Below are 12441 nucleotides of genomic sequence, written 5' to 3' on the forward strand. Positions count from 1 at the left end.
GATACTTTATGTAGAAAAGATGTTTACTTAGCTCACAGTTGTGGAGGCTGAAATTCCAAATCAGCCAGCCCCATCTAGTTGACTTCTGGTAAGGGACTTCTGGCTGTGTCACAGTATGGCCATGGAACCACAGGGTGGGAGCCTGTGTGAGAGCAGCAAGCAGGGCACACAGAAGAGATCACATGGCAATCGATAAAACGAGAGAGCAAGCCGAGGAAGCCAAACTCTTGTCTGTTGTAACTTGCTTTTTCAGTAACCAGTTCAGTCTCACGTGAGGGAGCACTCATTTGCTCAGAGAATATAGCATTTTCCCTTCAAGGGTGCCGCTGCCAATGATCTAATCACCTTCCACTAGGCCCTTCCTTTTAAAGATCCTAACTCCTAACCAAGGTTTGTAGGAACAAACCGTATTCAAATTGTAGCAGTTGGCCAGGCAGAGGTGCAAGTTGGGCGGTGTTACGGTTTTGATCTAAAATGTCCTCCTAACATCTCATTGCTCAAAGTTGGGGCTTGTGGAAGCTGGTCATACTATGGGAGCACTCTACTTCTCAGTGGATTAATTCTTTGATGAGTTTATAGCAGAATGTGCTACGAGGAGGCAGGGCCTGGTTGGAGGAGGTGGGTCGCGGGCAGTATGACCAGGAAGGGTGGACGCTTGTTCTCAGTTCCTGCCATATCTGCTTCCTTCCCCCCATGAGTTGAGCAGCTGTCGTCCTCCGGGCTCTTGTGCAATGCCATTTCAGCCTTAGACCCGCAAATTATCGACTGACTTCTCTGAAACCATGAGCTGAAATAAAAGTCTCCTCTGTCAGTTGTAGATACTGGGTGTTTTGCCCCAGTGACAGGAAACCTGACTTACACACTTGAGGATACCTGAGGGTTGCAGCTGGCCTCTGAAATGGGGGCAATCTCACGGGACTGAGCCATTTACCTGCAGGCTCTGCATTCACTCTAAATAGTGTCGGAAATAATGGAATTTGACCTGAATTTGTATGGTCTGTGTTAACTCAATGGTCAGCATTAGAAATGGACAGATTAGAGGACACCTAGTTGGGGTTGAAGAGTTGCTGTTGGCGCATAGTATGTGAAGTACTAACACTAACATACAGTGAGTGCTCAATAAATGTTAGCTACAGTTATCAACTAGAGGCATGACTGAAGAGAGAACTTTCATTCATCATTTATTGAGTAGTTATTCAGTACCAAGCAGTATGCCACATCCATACTGGCTATGACCCTCTGCTATATACCAACCCTCAACAAGCCACAGGGATGGAAAGAAGCACTGAGTGTTAACTTTGGGGAGATTATAAATTATTTCACAGACTGTTTTAGTTTCCTGGGACACATAAAATATGATCACAAATTGGGTGGCTTTAAAAAACATATTTATTTTTTCACAGTTTTGGATGCCAGAAGTCTCAACCAAGGTGTTGGCATGTTGCTTCCTTCAGTAGATATTGAGAAGGAGTACTCTTCCATGCTTCTTGGCTAGCCTCTGATATTTGCTGGCAATCAGAGTTTCCTAGCTGTGACTATTTCATTCGTCTCTGCCTGTATTGTCACAGGGCCTTCTTCCTCTGTCTCTCTGTTCAGATATTTTTTCTTCTTATAAGGGTTCATATTGTATTAAGGCCTAATATGACTTCATGTTAACTTGATTACATCTGTAGAGACCCTATTTGCAATTAAGGTTACATTCAGAAGAACTAGTAGGACTTAATATATATTTTAGGGGCACACAATTCAACCCCCAGTACATAAGTGGTAACTTTTCAACTGGGTCTTAAAAGATAAGTACGGATTCACCAAGTAAGAGATGCCGCATAAAATCCAAACATAAATTAGTGTAGACAGATTAGAAAGGACCCAGAGAAGTATGAGAGATAGTAAAGAAGATCAAGACTTGGTGACTTATTAGAGATAGACTTCTAGCCCAATGCCTGACTCAGCAGGTGCCCAGTAAATCCTGAATATGTCAATCACTAGTCACAATAATTCAGTGTCCTTGGCCCATGTAACCAGAAACAAAAAAGTTGATTTTTCTAGGACATGATCAATTTGGGGCATGCTGGTTTGAGATGAAATCTGAATGGAATTGCTCAGTACTGGAGATGAGAGTTGAAAGGAGAATCTGCAGAGCAGGTTAGAGAAGAGGACACATATGAGAGTGGTCTGCTTAAAGAAAATAGATGAAGAATGAGATTATATGAAGCCTGTAAGACCTAGGATGAAAAGATCAACAAATTCACCCTGTGCATGCATAACACAGGCCAGAAGAAAGGCTTGTTAAAGAAAACAGAAGAAACAGCAATGTAATAATAACATGCTAAGTATCATCTTGGGGGCTGGGTGTGGTGGCATAGGCCTATAATCCCAGCACTTGGGAAGCTGAGGCAGGAAGATCATGGAGTTCAAGGCCAGCCTGGGCTACATATTGAGACCTTGTCTCAAAACAAGCGAACAATCATCTTGGGGAACAGAAAGGTAAAGATTCAAGGAAGATGGTATAATGAAGGGCTACTGCGGTGGAAATATGAGATTAAGACCTGACAAAAGGTCTTTTGACCTGAAAAAAGGTCTTTTGACCTGAAAAATTACTGAGATTTTAAAACCTAAATATGCCAAATTTATAAATTTGTATTGTCTTCACTATAAAGAAACCATATTGCACCCAAGCTTTTATTTTTGTTTGAAGGTTTTAGCACAATGGAATAAATTTGCTGTAAGAAGAATACATGGAGCTATAACCACTGTGAGTGGCCAGAACATGGAAATAACTGCTAAGCATCTTTAGGATGCACGCTCTCAGGCCTGATGAGATAACAGAATTTCCCGAGCTTATGTGCAGGGGTTTTGCGTGGACTGAATGTTGGTGCTTCTCTATTGCCCTTGCTCCACCCAAATTCACATGTTGAATCGCTAACCTTTACGTGTGGCTGTATTTGGAGCTAGGGCCTCTGAGGCAGTAAAATTAAAGTTAAATGAGGCCATAGGCTAGGATCTGGGTCTTATAAGGTTAATGACCTTATAAGGAGGTGCCAAAGCGCTTGCTTACTCTTAATATGCACACAGAAAGAAAACGCTATTGAAGGTGAAGGTGTAGTGAGAAGGTGACCACATACAAGTCAGGGAGAGAGCCATCACCAGAAATGTAGCCCTGCCAATACCCTGACGTTGGGCTTCTGCTTCCAGAGCTGTGGGAAGATCAGTTTCTGCTACTTAAGCCATGCAGTGTTTGATAATTTGTTATAGTAGCCTTAGTAGACTAATACTACAGGATTTGAGGGATTTCCCCTGGTGGGGGAGAAAAAAGTCAATTTTTTAAAATTTTAAAGAGAAAACAATAAAACACAGTAAGTCAAAAACAAAACAACAAAAACCAATAGAAATGATACAGAATTTCAAAAGTGGGTGACAGGGAATTAACAATAGGGAAAGTCAAATCTTACAGAGGGAAAATATCCAAGATTTATGCTCACAACATGCCAAAGAGGATTTGGAAATCTTGAATGAGATTTTCTTTTGTAAACATTTTTGTAAGTATTTTTCCAAAAAATATTGTACCCAGAATTCTTATAATCAGTAGTTTTACCATCTGTAAAATGTAGGATTTTTACGGGCTATATATAAGTCCTTTGCCGGTCTCAAATTATAAACAATGAGTAGATATTTTAATGCAAGATACTTTGCCATGATGTCAGATTTCTTCCATATTTCTGAAACTCTAGGGATAGATAAACATTTGCTTTGAAATAGAATTTAAGCTAATATTACAATTATCATGAAAAACCCTTGGCTGAAAGCTATTCAATTACGAGATCAGACTTGTAAGTCATTACAGAATAGGCAAAAGTTAATATAGCAGCATAGCATACCTGCAGCTGAAAAATGCCATGAAATGTTTAAGACAGAAAATAATCAAATGGTATAAACCTTAACAGTATATGAAGAAATTATTTTCTACAGTTGAGTATTTTATACTCACAGATACTAGTTAAATATAGTAAGTTTGCAAACAAAGCACAAGTAAGAAAGTACAGTCACAATTAATCCTTTCTATTGACCCTAACAGGAAATTGTTAAAATTTTAGTATTTATCATGTGAAGTAGAGATTTTAGGAAAAATGTTTTTGAGATATTTAGTGGGAAGTGGTTGCACTGTAAAGCAATACAAACCTACTATCATGTGTACACAAACCTAATGCTCACATACAGTGTATATGTGCATATATATGCACATATTCTGTATATATGCACATATACATGTAGAATTCCAGGAATAGTAAGTATATGTCATTTTCATGAGATCATTTTGATGAAAGCCCAAGAAACCATTAAATCTTCACTTTTTAAAATTACCCAAGTAGTGTGCCCTTCAGATGTCTCCACCAGCTTCCTGATCTGTACCTGTATTAGTCAATGGTTTACATGAGAACAGATTCAATGCAGGACACAGAAATTTACAAGACCACCTTACAGTATTCCCCCACAAAGTCAAATTTGGAAGAGGGCTAAAGATCTGTCCCAGTGCTAGAGATCTGAGGAATCCAGCTGAAAGCCTGGATTCCTAGGCTGGCATGTGCACCACAAAGCCAGGCCAGTGTTAGCGGCTGCTGAATCTGCGCCGAAGGCTTAAGGATCTGCACTGGAGCCCGGAAACCACACTCAAGACGAAAGTGAAGATGAGAGCTCCCGAAAGTGAACAGCGATCCTCCCTGGTGACATTGAGGATCTGAGCTCCTCAGAGAACATCGGAGTTCCTATTAGGAAAACCAGCCACAGCAAAGCTTCTCCAAGAAAATCTGCATGAAATAGCGTCTTCCATGCCCAGCACCCAGCTGACTCAATTCAGCTGTGTGTTCCCACTCAAATGGACAATTAACCACCACAGTATGGTGTTCCTGACCCCCATTGCATGTTTAACCCCAGGGTAAGGTTCAAAGATGGGATGAGGCTCAAAGATGGAGCAGGTAAGTTATCTTCATTTTGAAATTTGCTTTCTTTTTGTTTCTGTTTTTTTTTCCGGTACCAGGAATCGAACTCACGACCTTGCGCTTGCCAGGCAGGCGCTGTACCACTGAGCTAAATCCCCAGCCCCCAGAAATTTGCTTTCAAACCTAGAAAAATCTCTTCGGTCCCTTAAGCCCAGGGATACTTTTACCCCCAGGATATTTTCTAGAATTCTGAGGCTTTGGTGACTGCTTAGCAGAGGTCTGATCACTGATAAGCACTGTGTATCTGTGCCTGTCAGCATACTTTGCAGGGTTTCTTTAGCATCTTTATTTATTTTTCTTTTCTTTTTTTTTTTTTTTTTTTTTTTTTTTTTTTTTTTTTTTTTTTGGTACTGGGAATCACACTTATGACCTCGAGCTTGCCAGGCAGGCGCTGTGCCACTGCACTACATCCCCATCCAGAATCTCCTTTTTTTTTTTTTCTTTTTGAGACAGGTTCTCACTATGCAGCTTAGGCTGGCTTTGAGCTCACTTTGTAGGTCTCGAACTTGCAAGGATCCTCTTGCCTCTGCCTCCTGAGTGCTTGGATTACAGGCATGCACCACCACACCTGGCTCTTCCATTTCTTAATCTTTCCCCACTCACTTGTCTGTCTCCAGCTAAGATGGAATCACTTTCTAGAACTATCCAGAATGTTGAGCAGTTTAGAAAGGATCCCAGGGCAAAGGGGTAGGTCACACAGTAAAACATTTGTGATTGAACAACACCCCTTTCTTTGTCAGAAAATTGGTAGTGGGTGGGTGGGGCTGCATGAATTCTAGGGCAGGATTATAGGCATGTAGAATTTCAGACTCTTTCTGACCACGCTGCTGCAATCATTCTCTACCAGCATTTATTTTTCCCTCAGTGAGCCTATTGCCTCTCTGCAATATCAACTTTATACCTTGTCATAGTTGTGTGTGTGTGTGTGTGTGTGTGTGTGTGTGTGTGTGTGTGTATGTATTTGAACTGTAGTTTTGGGCAGAGTTTAGTTTCCTTCCCATATGTTTTATAAATGCTCAACAAATCAGGGAGCATTACCAGTGCTCATCAGTATGTCATCTATGTTGCATTGGGCGGTAAATAACAAGATTCTTGGATTAAAAACTGCTTTAACAAGGGAATTTAACCCATATAATTTTAAGTCCATAAGTTTAAGGCTTTGGGCATAGAACTAATGAGTTGCTCAATGAGCCTTTCAAACATTTAGTTCTTCCCTTCACTGGCATGTTACTAGAGTTCATTTCCTTCTAATATCAGCCTTGGTGTGTTTGCAGAATAGATGTCAGAGATGGTCAGATCTGCTACCTGCTCCTATTCAGATTCACACAGAGAAGGAGAGGGAGAGGGAGACGGAGAAAAAGATCAAAACGAGATTTGGTTCTCCTAAGCTACGTATTATGGGACCAACTCAGTCACATCTCAGCCCAAATCTGAGTGCATGGATCACTTCAATTTTAAATTAGAAGTCTAAATAGACCTTGGATCTGTGAGAAGACTACACTGGGCAAAGGAATAGCAAGTACAAAAGCTCTAATGTGGATTCTCCCTGGTGTGTTGAAGGACCAGCTGGGACACTGTGACCAAGGTAGAATGAATAAAAAACAAGTTCAGAGGGTAAAGGAACAGAATGGTAAGAAGGAGAATACAGATCATATGAAGAGTTTGGCTTTTGTTGACTGAAATTGAAAGCCATTGCTGAATTGTGAACAGAGTCACAATTGATTGTCACACGTGATTCAAAAGGGTCGACCCACTGCAGTATTCGGGAAGGTCTGTAGGAAGCAAGAATGGAAGATACGGCTGGGGATTTAGCTCAGCAGCAAAGCGCCTGCCTGGCAAGCGCAAGGTCGTGAGTTCGGTTCCCGGTACCGGAGAAAAACCAAAAAAAAAAGAATGGAAGATACTTTCAGGAGGTACTATGATAATCCACAGAAGGAGCTCAAACCAGCAGGAGCAGTGGGGGTGAGGAAACATGGACAGGTTCTAGATGAATTTTAGTAGAGTAAGCAGTATTTGCTGGTAGATTGAATGCTATGAATAAACAGAGGAGTCTAGGATGAATCTACATGTTTTGTAATTGAAAGTATAGAATTGCTGTTAACCTAGATGGGAAGAATTTGGGAAGAATAGGTTCAAGAGGCATGATCAAAGGCTCAATTTTGGCTATGACCTTGGAGTTTAAGAAAGAAGCCTAGTATATACATAAAATTTGGCAGTTTTTGGAATACAGATGATGTTTAAAGCCTTGAAATGGATGAAGATCACCAAGATAATGTAGATAGAGGACCGTGGATTAAGCCCTGCAATATTCCAACATTAAGAGTTAAGGGAGAAGGAATCACAGAGGAATCTGAGGAGTGAGGTAGGTGAGAAATGTAAGAGAATGTGATGTCTTAGAAGTCAAATGAAGAAAGTGTCCCAGAAGAAGAGTGCTGAAGCATGTAAGTAAGAAAAAAAAAGGACCAATAGATCAAGCAAGACAAGACTAAACACTGGCATTTTAGTTGCAATGGTGTGGACATGGGTGACCCAGAAGAGAGCATTTCTAGTGGATCAAGGTGGGAGGGTGGTTCGAAGAAGAAAACAGGTTTACCAGACAAAGTACAGATGGAGAAACTTTGGAGACAGAATATGCAACTTTACTCCAAAAGGGAACAAAGAAGTGGGGGTGGTAGATGAAAGTGAGAAATGATATCAGAGAGTTTTACTTTTCAGAACGGAAGAAATGATGTTTGTATTTTCATGGAATTGAGCCAACAAACAGCAAATAATAGATAACGTAGCATAGATGAGGGAAAATAACTGCCTTTGTTGCCTTTGTCCAGGGAACAGGGGGTAGGATTTAGTGTGCAAGTGAGAAGTTTAGACTTGCATAGGAAGCTAACAATTCAGGGAGAGAAAGCGTACATTAGTACAGTTGTTAGGTAGGTGGATGTGGTAGTGAGATTCGGTACAATATTTTTCTTTCTGATGGATCAGTATTCTCAGTAAATATTCTCAGGGAGTTAGCTGAATATGAGGAAAAGGAGAAAGTGATAGAAGTTGAGGAGAATAAAAGAAAGCATAATATAATTATGAAAGAGATTAGAAAAATAAACAGATTAAAGTGGCATAGTATTATTCCCCAGCAGCATAAAAATAAGTCTTGGCTTTGATTTTAAATGAATGTAATTAACGAGATATAAGAACTTTGGGAGTTTTTAAAATAGCTACATTCAAGTGAGTGGGTGCAGACCCAAAACTTGGAAAACTGAACTCAATCAAATGATACATTTGCCAAGAGAGTCCCATGAAGTGACAGGTGAATAAGATGTTATGGTTTGTGTGTGGATGTCCCCACAAAGCCACATGCAGTCATGGGGTGGGCTTTTAGAGTGTATGATTGATCCATGGGTGTGAGTGCTACACCGCCCTGGGGCAGATAGTTTGCATATGTAAGGGAGAGAAAGAGGCTGCTTGCCATCACTCCTCCCTTTTGCTCTGGCTGCTTTTGCTCTTTTCCTCTGCCATGAACTGTTGCCCTCTGCCATGTGCCACTCTGCATTGGAGCCAGCCAAGTACGGACTGAACCCTTCACAAACTGTAAGCTAAATATACCTTTCCTTCCTTAATATTAGGGGTCAGGTATTTTGTCCCAGCAACGAGAGAAAGGTAACCAAGACACAAGGGAATAGAGAACATATGCAAAGAGTGATTATAATAATAAAAGGAGTAATGTGAGAACATAAAGGAGGTGAGGTGAAAGAAGAAGTAGCAAGATACTGAATTAGGTATCCTGGCAAAGGGAAAGGGTGTTTGGGTCAGAGTCCTGGAGGGAATGGAGGATAGGTGGTATGATGATAGCATGGACTCAAGAGATAGAAATAATGGTTAAGATCCAGTTCCTGACAATGACAAGTCCTAGGGAGTAAGCACAGGAGTTAGAGCTTGAAATAGGGAAGAGGAGGAGTGCAAGATCACTGGATGACAAGAGTCAAAAAAATAGTCTAGAGTAGTGAATGAGAAGATCATCATCTGTCCTACGTATGTGATGGTTAAGCTTGATTGTGGCCACCCAAGGGATTAGTAAAGCATACTTCTGGGTGTGTCTGGGTAGGTCCCTGAGGCATGACTGTGGGTACTCTATTTGGTCCCTTGCTTCTTCCTCTTTGGCACTGTTCCCCTGAGCTAGTTTCTGGCCACTGTGAGCTAAACATCTTTCTCTACAATGCCCTTCTGCCACGATATTTATGCCTTGAAGCTAGCTAGTTATGGACTGAATCTTCTGAGCCAATCCATGACCTAAATTAAACCTCTCCTCCTTTAAATTACAGGTGTTAAGTATTGGGTCCCAGTGACAGGAAAGCTGACTAATGCAGAAAAATAGTACCATAGAAGTTGAATGTTGTCACTATACCTGATCATGTAGTTTAGAAGCTTTTGGAACTCATTTGTGGGAGAAAGGTTTGGAGATTTGGGTTAAAGAAGTCTTAGAATACTCTAAGCAGAGCCTGATGGGTGACTCTGGTCAGAGTACAGAACACTAGAATGCCCATAGGAATGTGGACAGTAAAGACCAGGATCAGAAGTTTTCAGTTGGGAACAAGGGCTCCTTTGGGAACTGGACTAGATGCCATGTGGGTTATACTCTGGCAAAAAAAAATTATCTACATTTTGCTTATGTCCTGAGACTTCATAGGAGACTAAGTTTAAAGGCAGTAGATTAACTGATCGAGCAAAGAAAATTTCAAGGCAGCACAGTGTTCAGGCTGTGGCATGAGTAGTGCTGGTTGCTCTTAGCCAGATTTATAGTGAAAATAAGGGGAAAAAGCAGAGTAGAAAAATTAGAAAAGCTTAAAATTTTAGCTCAGAAGAAACTATATGTAAAATTGGTGCTGAAGTTGCTGGAGAGATTAGTGCCATTAAAAGAGAACCAAGTACAAAAAGAGAGATGCCTCAAGAGCATCTCAGGAATCAAAAAGACCCCACCTATCACAGGCTCAAGAGTGTAAAAGTATAAATATTTCATTTGGGAGGATAGCCTCTAGGCCCCTGCTCAAGAAGGGCCTCCTAGGGAACTGGTTCCTCAGAATTCATTTCACTGTGCTCAGCCAGCCGGGCGCTCAGAGGCTCCTGCTGCTATAGTCCAAGGGGGCCTGGCTTCTCCCACCTTAGTAGGAACCTTGGCATCATCTACATCATGCTGACTTTTCACGCATACTGAATGCTAGAATTGTGGAGTCTGGGAGACTTACACCTAGATTTCAAAAGAAAGTGTGGAAAGCCAAGCAAGGGGCTCATGAAAGGGCAGTGTGTGAAGCTGTGGGAATGAAGCCAAAGGTGCAGCGGGCACTCTCGGAAGTGTTCCAGGAACATGCGATGTCTGCTGAGCAAAGCTGCAGGCAGTGAGTACAGCTAGGCCAAGTCAGAGACCATGTGACCTCAAACCAGCCAGGTTACAGGGATGAGGCCATGTAAGTACTCTGAAACTCACCTGGCAGAGCCATGTACCCTGCATGTTGGATATGGAGCTACAAGGCCTAATGTTTGCCTTTAGACTTTGGTCTTGTTTTGGTTCAATTCCTTTTTTATGCCCCCTTTTCCTCCCTTTTGGAATGTATTGCTTACTCTGTGGCATTGTACCTTGGGATTATGTAACTTGTTGTGATTTTTCACAGAGGTTAATAGGTGAGTTTGCCTTGAGTTTATGAAGAGACTTTTATTTCTATATGCAATACATGATGTTCACACTCATCTTAGGGAAGAGGTATATGTACTTAATATACCTTGATTCTTTTTATTTCCCTTCCCCTCTCCACCCACCTTCCTTTCCCTACCCACCTCCCTCTCCCCATTGCCAGATCCCTTTTCTATTTTATTATTATCACAGCATTTTTATACCTTATGTTTGCAACATATAATGATTACATTCATTCTGGGTAGTTGGTACTTGTATATGACCACATCTTAAATCTTACGTCCTTCCCTCCCTTTCCCCTATCCTCGGGCTCTTGGTCACCTTTCCATTTGCAAAAGACCTATATCCGTTTCCTTTTCAGAAGAGACTTTTAAAAAGTGCTGCATCTGTTTAAACGTTTGGAGAAGAGATTACTGCAGTTTGGTTGTATGCAAGATTGTTGTTTCATGTTAAGCAGGATTATGAGCTTATTGCATTTATTTAGAGAGAAAGTACAAATAAAGGAAACGTGTTTGGGTGTCAGGTTAACAAAGTGCGGACTTTAAGGGTTAAACTTGACTGTGGCAACTTGATGGGCTTGGGGCCACCCAAGGGATTAGCAAAGCACACTTCCAGGAGGGTCTGAGTGGGTCCCTGAGGCACGGCCAGGGGTGCCCCCTCCTTTCTGGCACTGCTCCCCTGCTGTTTCCTGGAGTCGATGGATTTGCTCTGCCACGCTCTCCCACATAGTGTTTATGCCTTGTTTTCAGCCAACAATGGACTGAATCCCCTGAAATAACGAGCCAAATGAAACCTCTCCTGTGTCCCAGCGACAGGAGAGCTGAATAACACAACGTACCTATTAGATTACCAAGGACTGGGGCTGGGTTAGCGTTGGAGAAAGTGGATGAACTAAGAACTATGGAGTCTAGGGGCTGGGGATTTAGCTCAGCGGCAAAGCACCTGCCTGGCAAGTGCAAGGTCGTGAGTTCGGTTCCCGGTACTGGAGAAAAACCAAAAACCAAAAAAAAAAAACAAACAAAAATAAGAACTATGGAGTCTAAAAACGGGGAAGAGGAATTGGAGGGGGAGAGAACAGCAGATGACAGCACAGTGAAAGGCGAAGACTGACGCAGCGAATGACGTAACCTGACGTAAAACTGAAAACGCAAAGGTGGTTTTAGGACTAGGGAAAACACAAATGTCTTTCATACGGATTCATCCACGTGGCTTTCACATCAAATCTTGGCCCCTTGTTGAATTAGAAGATCCAGGGATGAAGGGATACGGAAACCCCTGCCCCAACGGCACTGGGTGTACCGTTTTCAGGTACATTTCCACGGACTACTTTTGGAAATTCAGGCCGAGGTGCCAAACGCTAGTAAGTCTTCGCCCCGACCTCTAGGGGGAGCTACTCCCAAAGGCTCAGGCCCGAACTGTTCTGATACAGCGCTGCCTTCCCCTGGCGGTCTCAGCCACGCTGGCCGTCTAGGACGCCGAGAGCCTCGCCACCGCTTTCCACGCACCTTGTTTTGCCAGGGGCGTCTGTAGCACGCCCAGGCGGGGCTTACAATGCAAGGACACACGCTGTCAGGGGCACACGCTGTCAGAGCCACACTCAATCTCTCCCACTCGGTGCTGACGCAAAAGGAAGGCTGGGAAGCACTTCGAGGGGGACCCGCGGTCACAGTTTCACCGGCGAGGCCGGGAACGCGGTGAAGTCAGCGCGCGGAGGAGGGGCGCCCGCAGGGCAGCCGCGGCGTGGCTCCAGCCGGTCTCCCCGGATTG

Source organism: Chinchilla lanigera, unplaced genomic scaffold (assembly GCF_000276665.1).
Source record: "Chinchilla lanigera isolate Chin_1 unplaced genomic scaffold, ChiLan1.0 scaffold00057, whole genome shotgun sequence".
Lineage (NCBI taxonomy): Eukaryota > Metazoa > Chordata > Mammalia > Rodentia > Chinchillidae > Chinchilla > Chinchilla lanigera.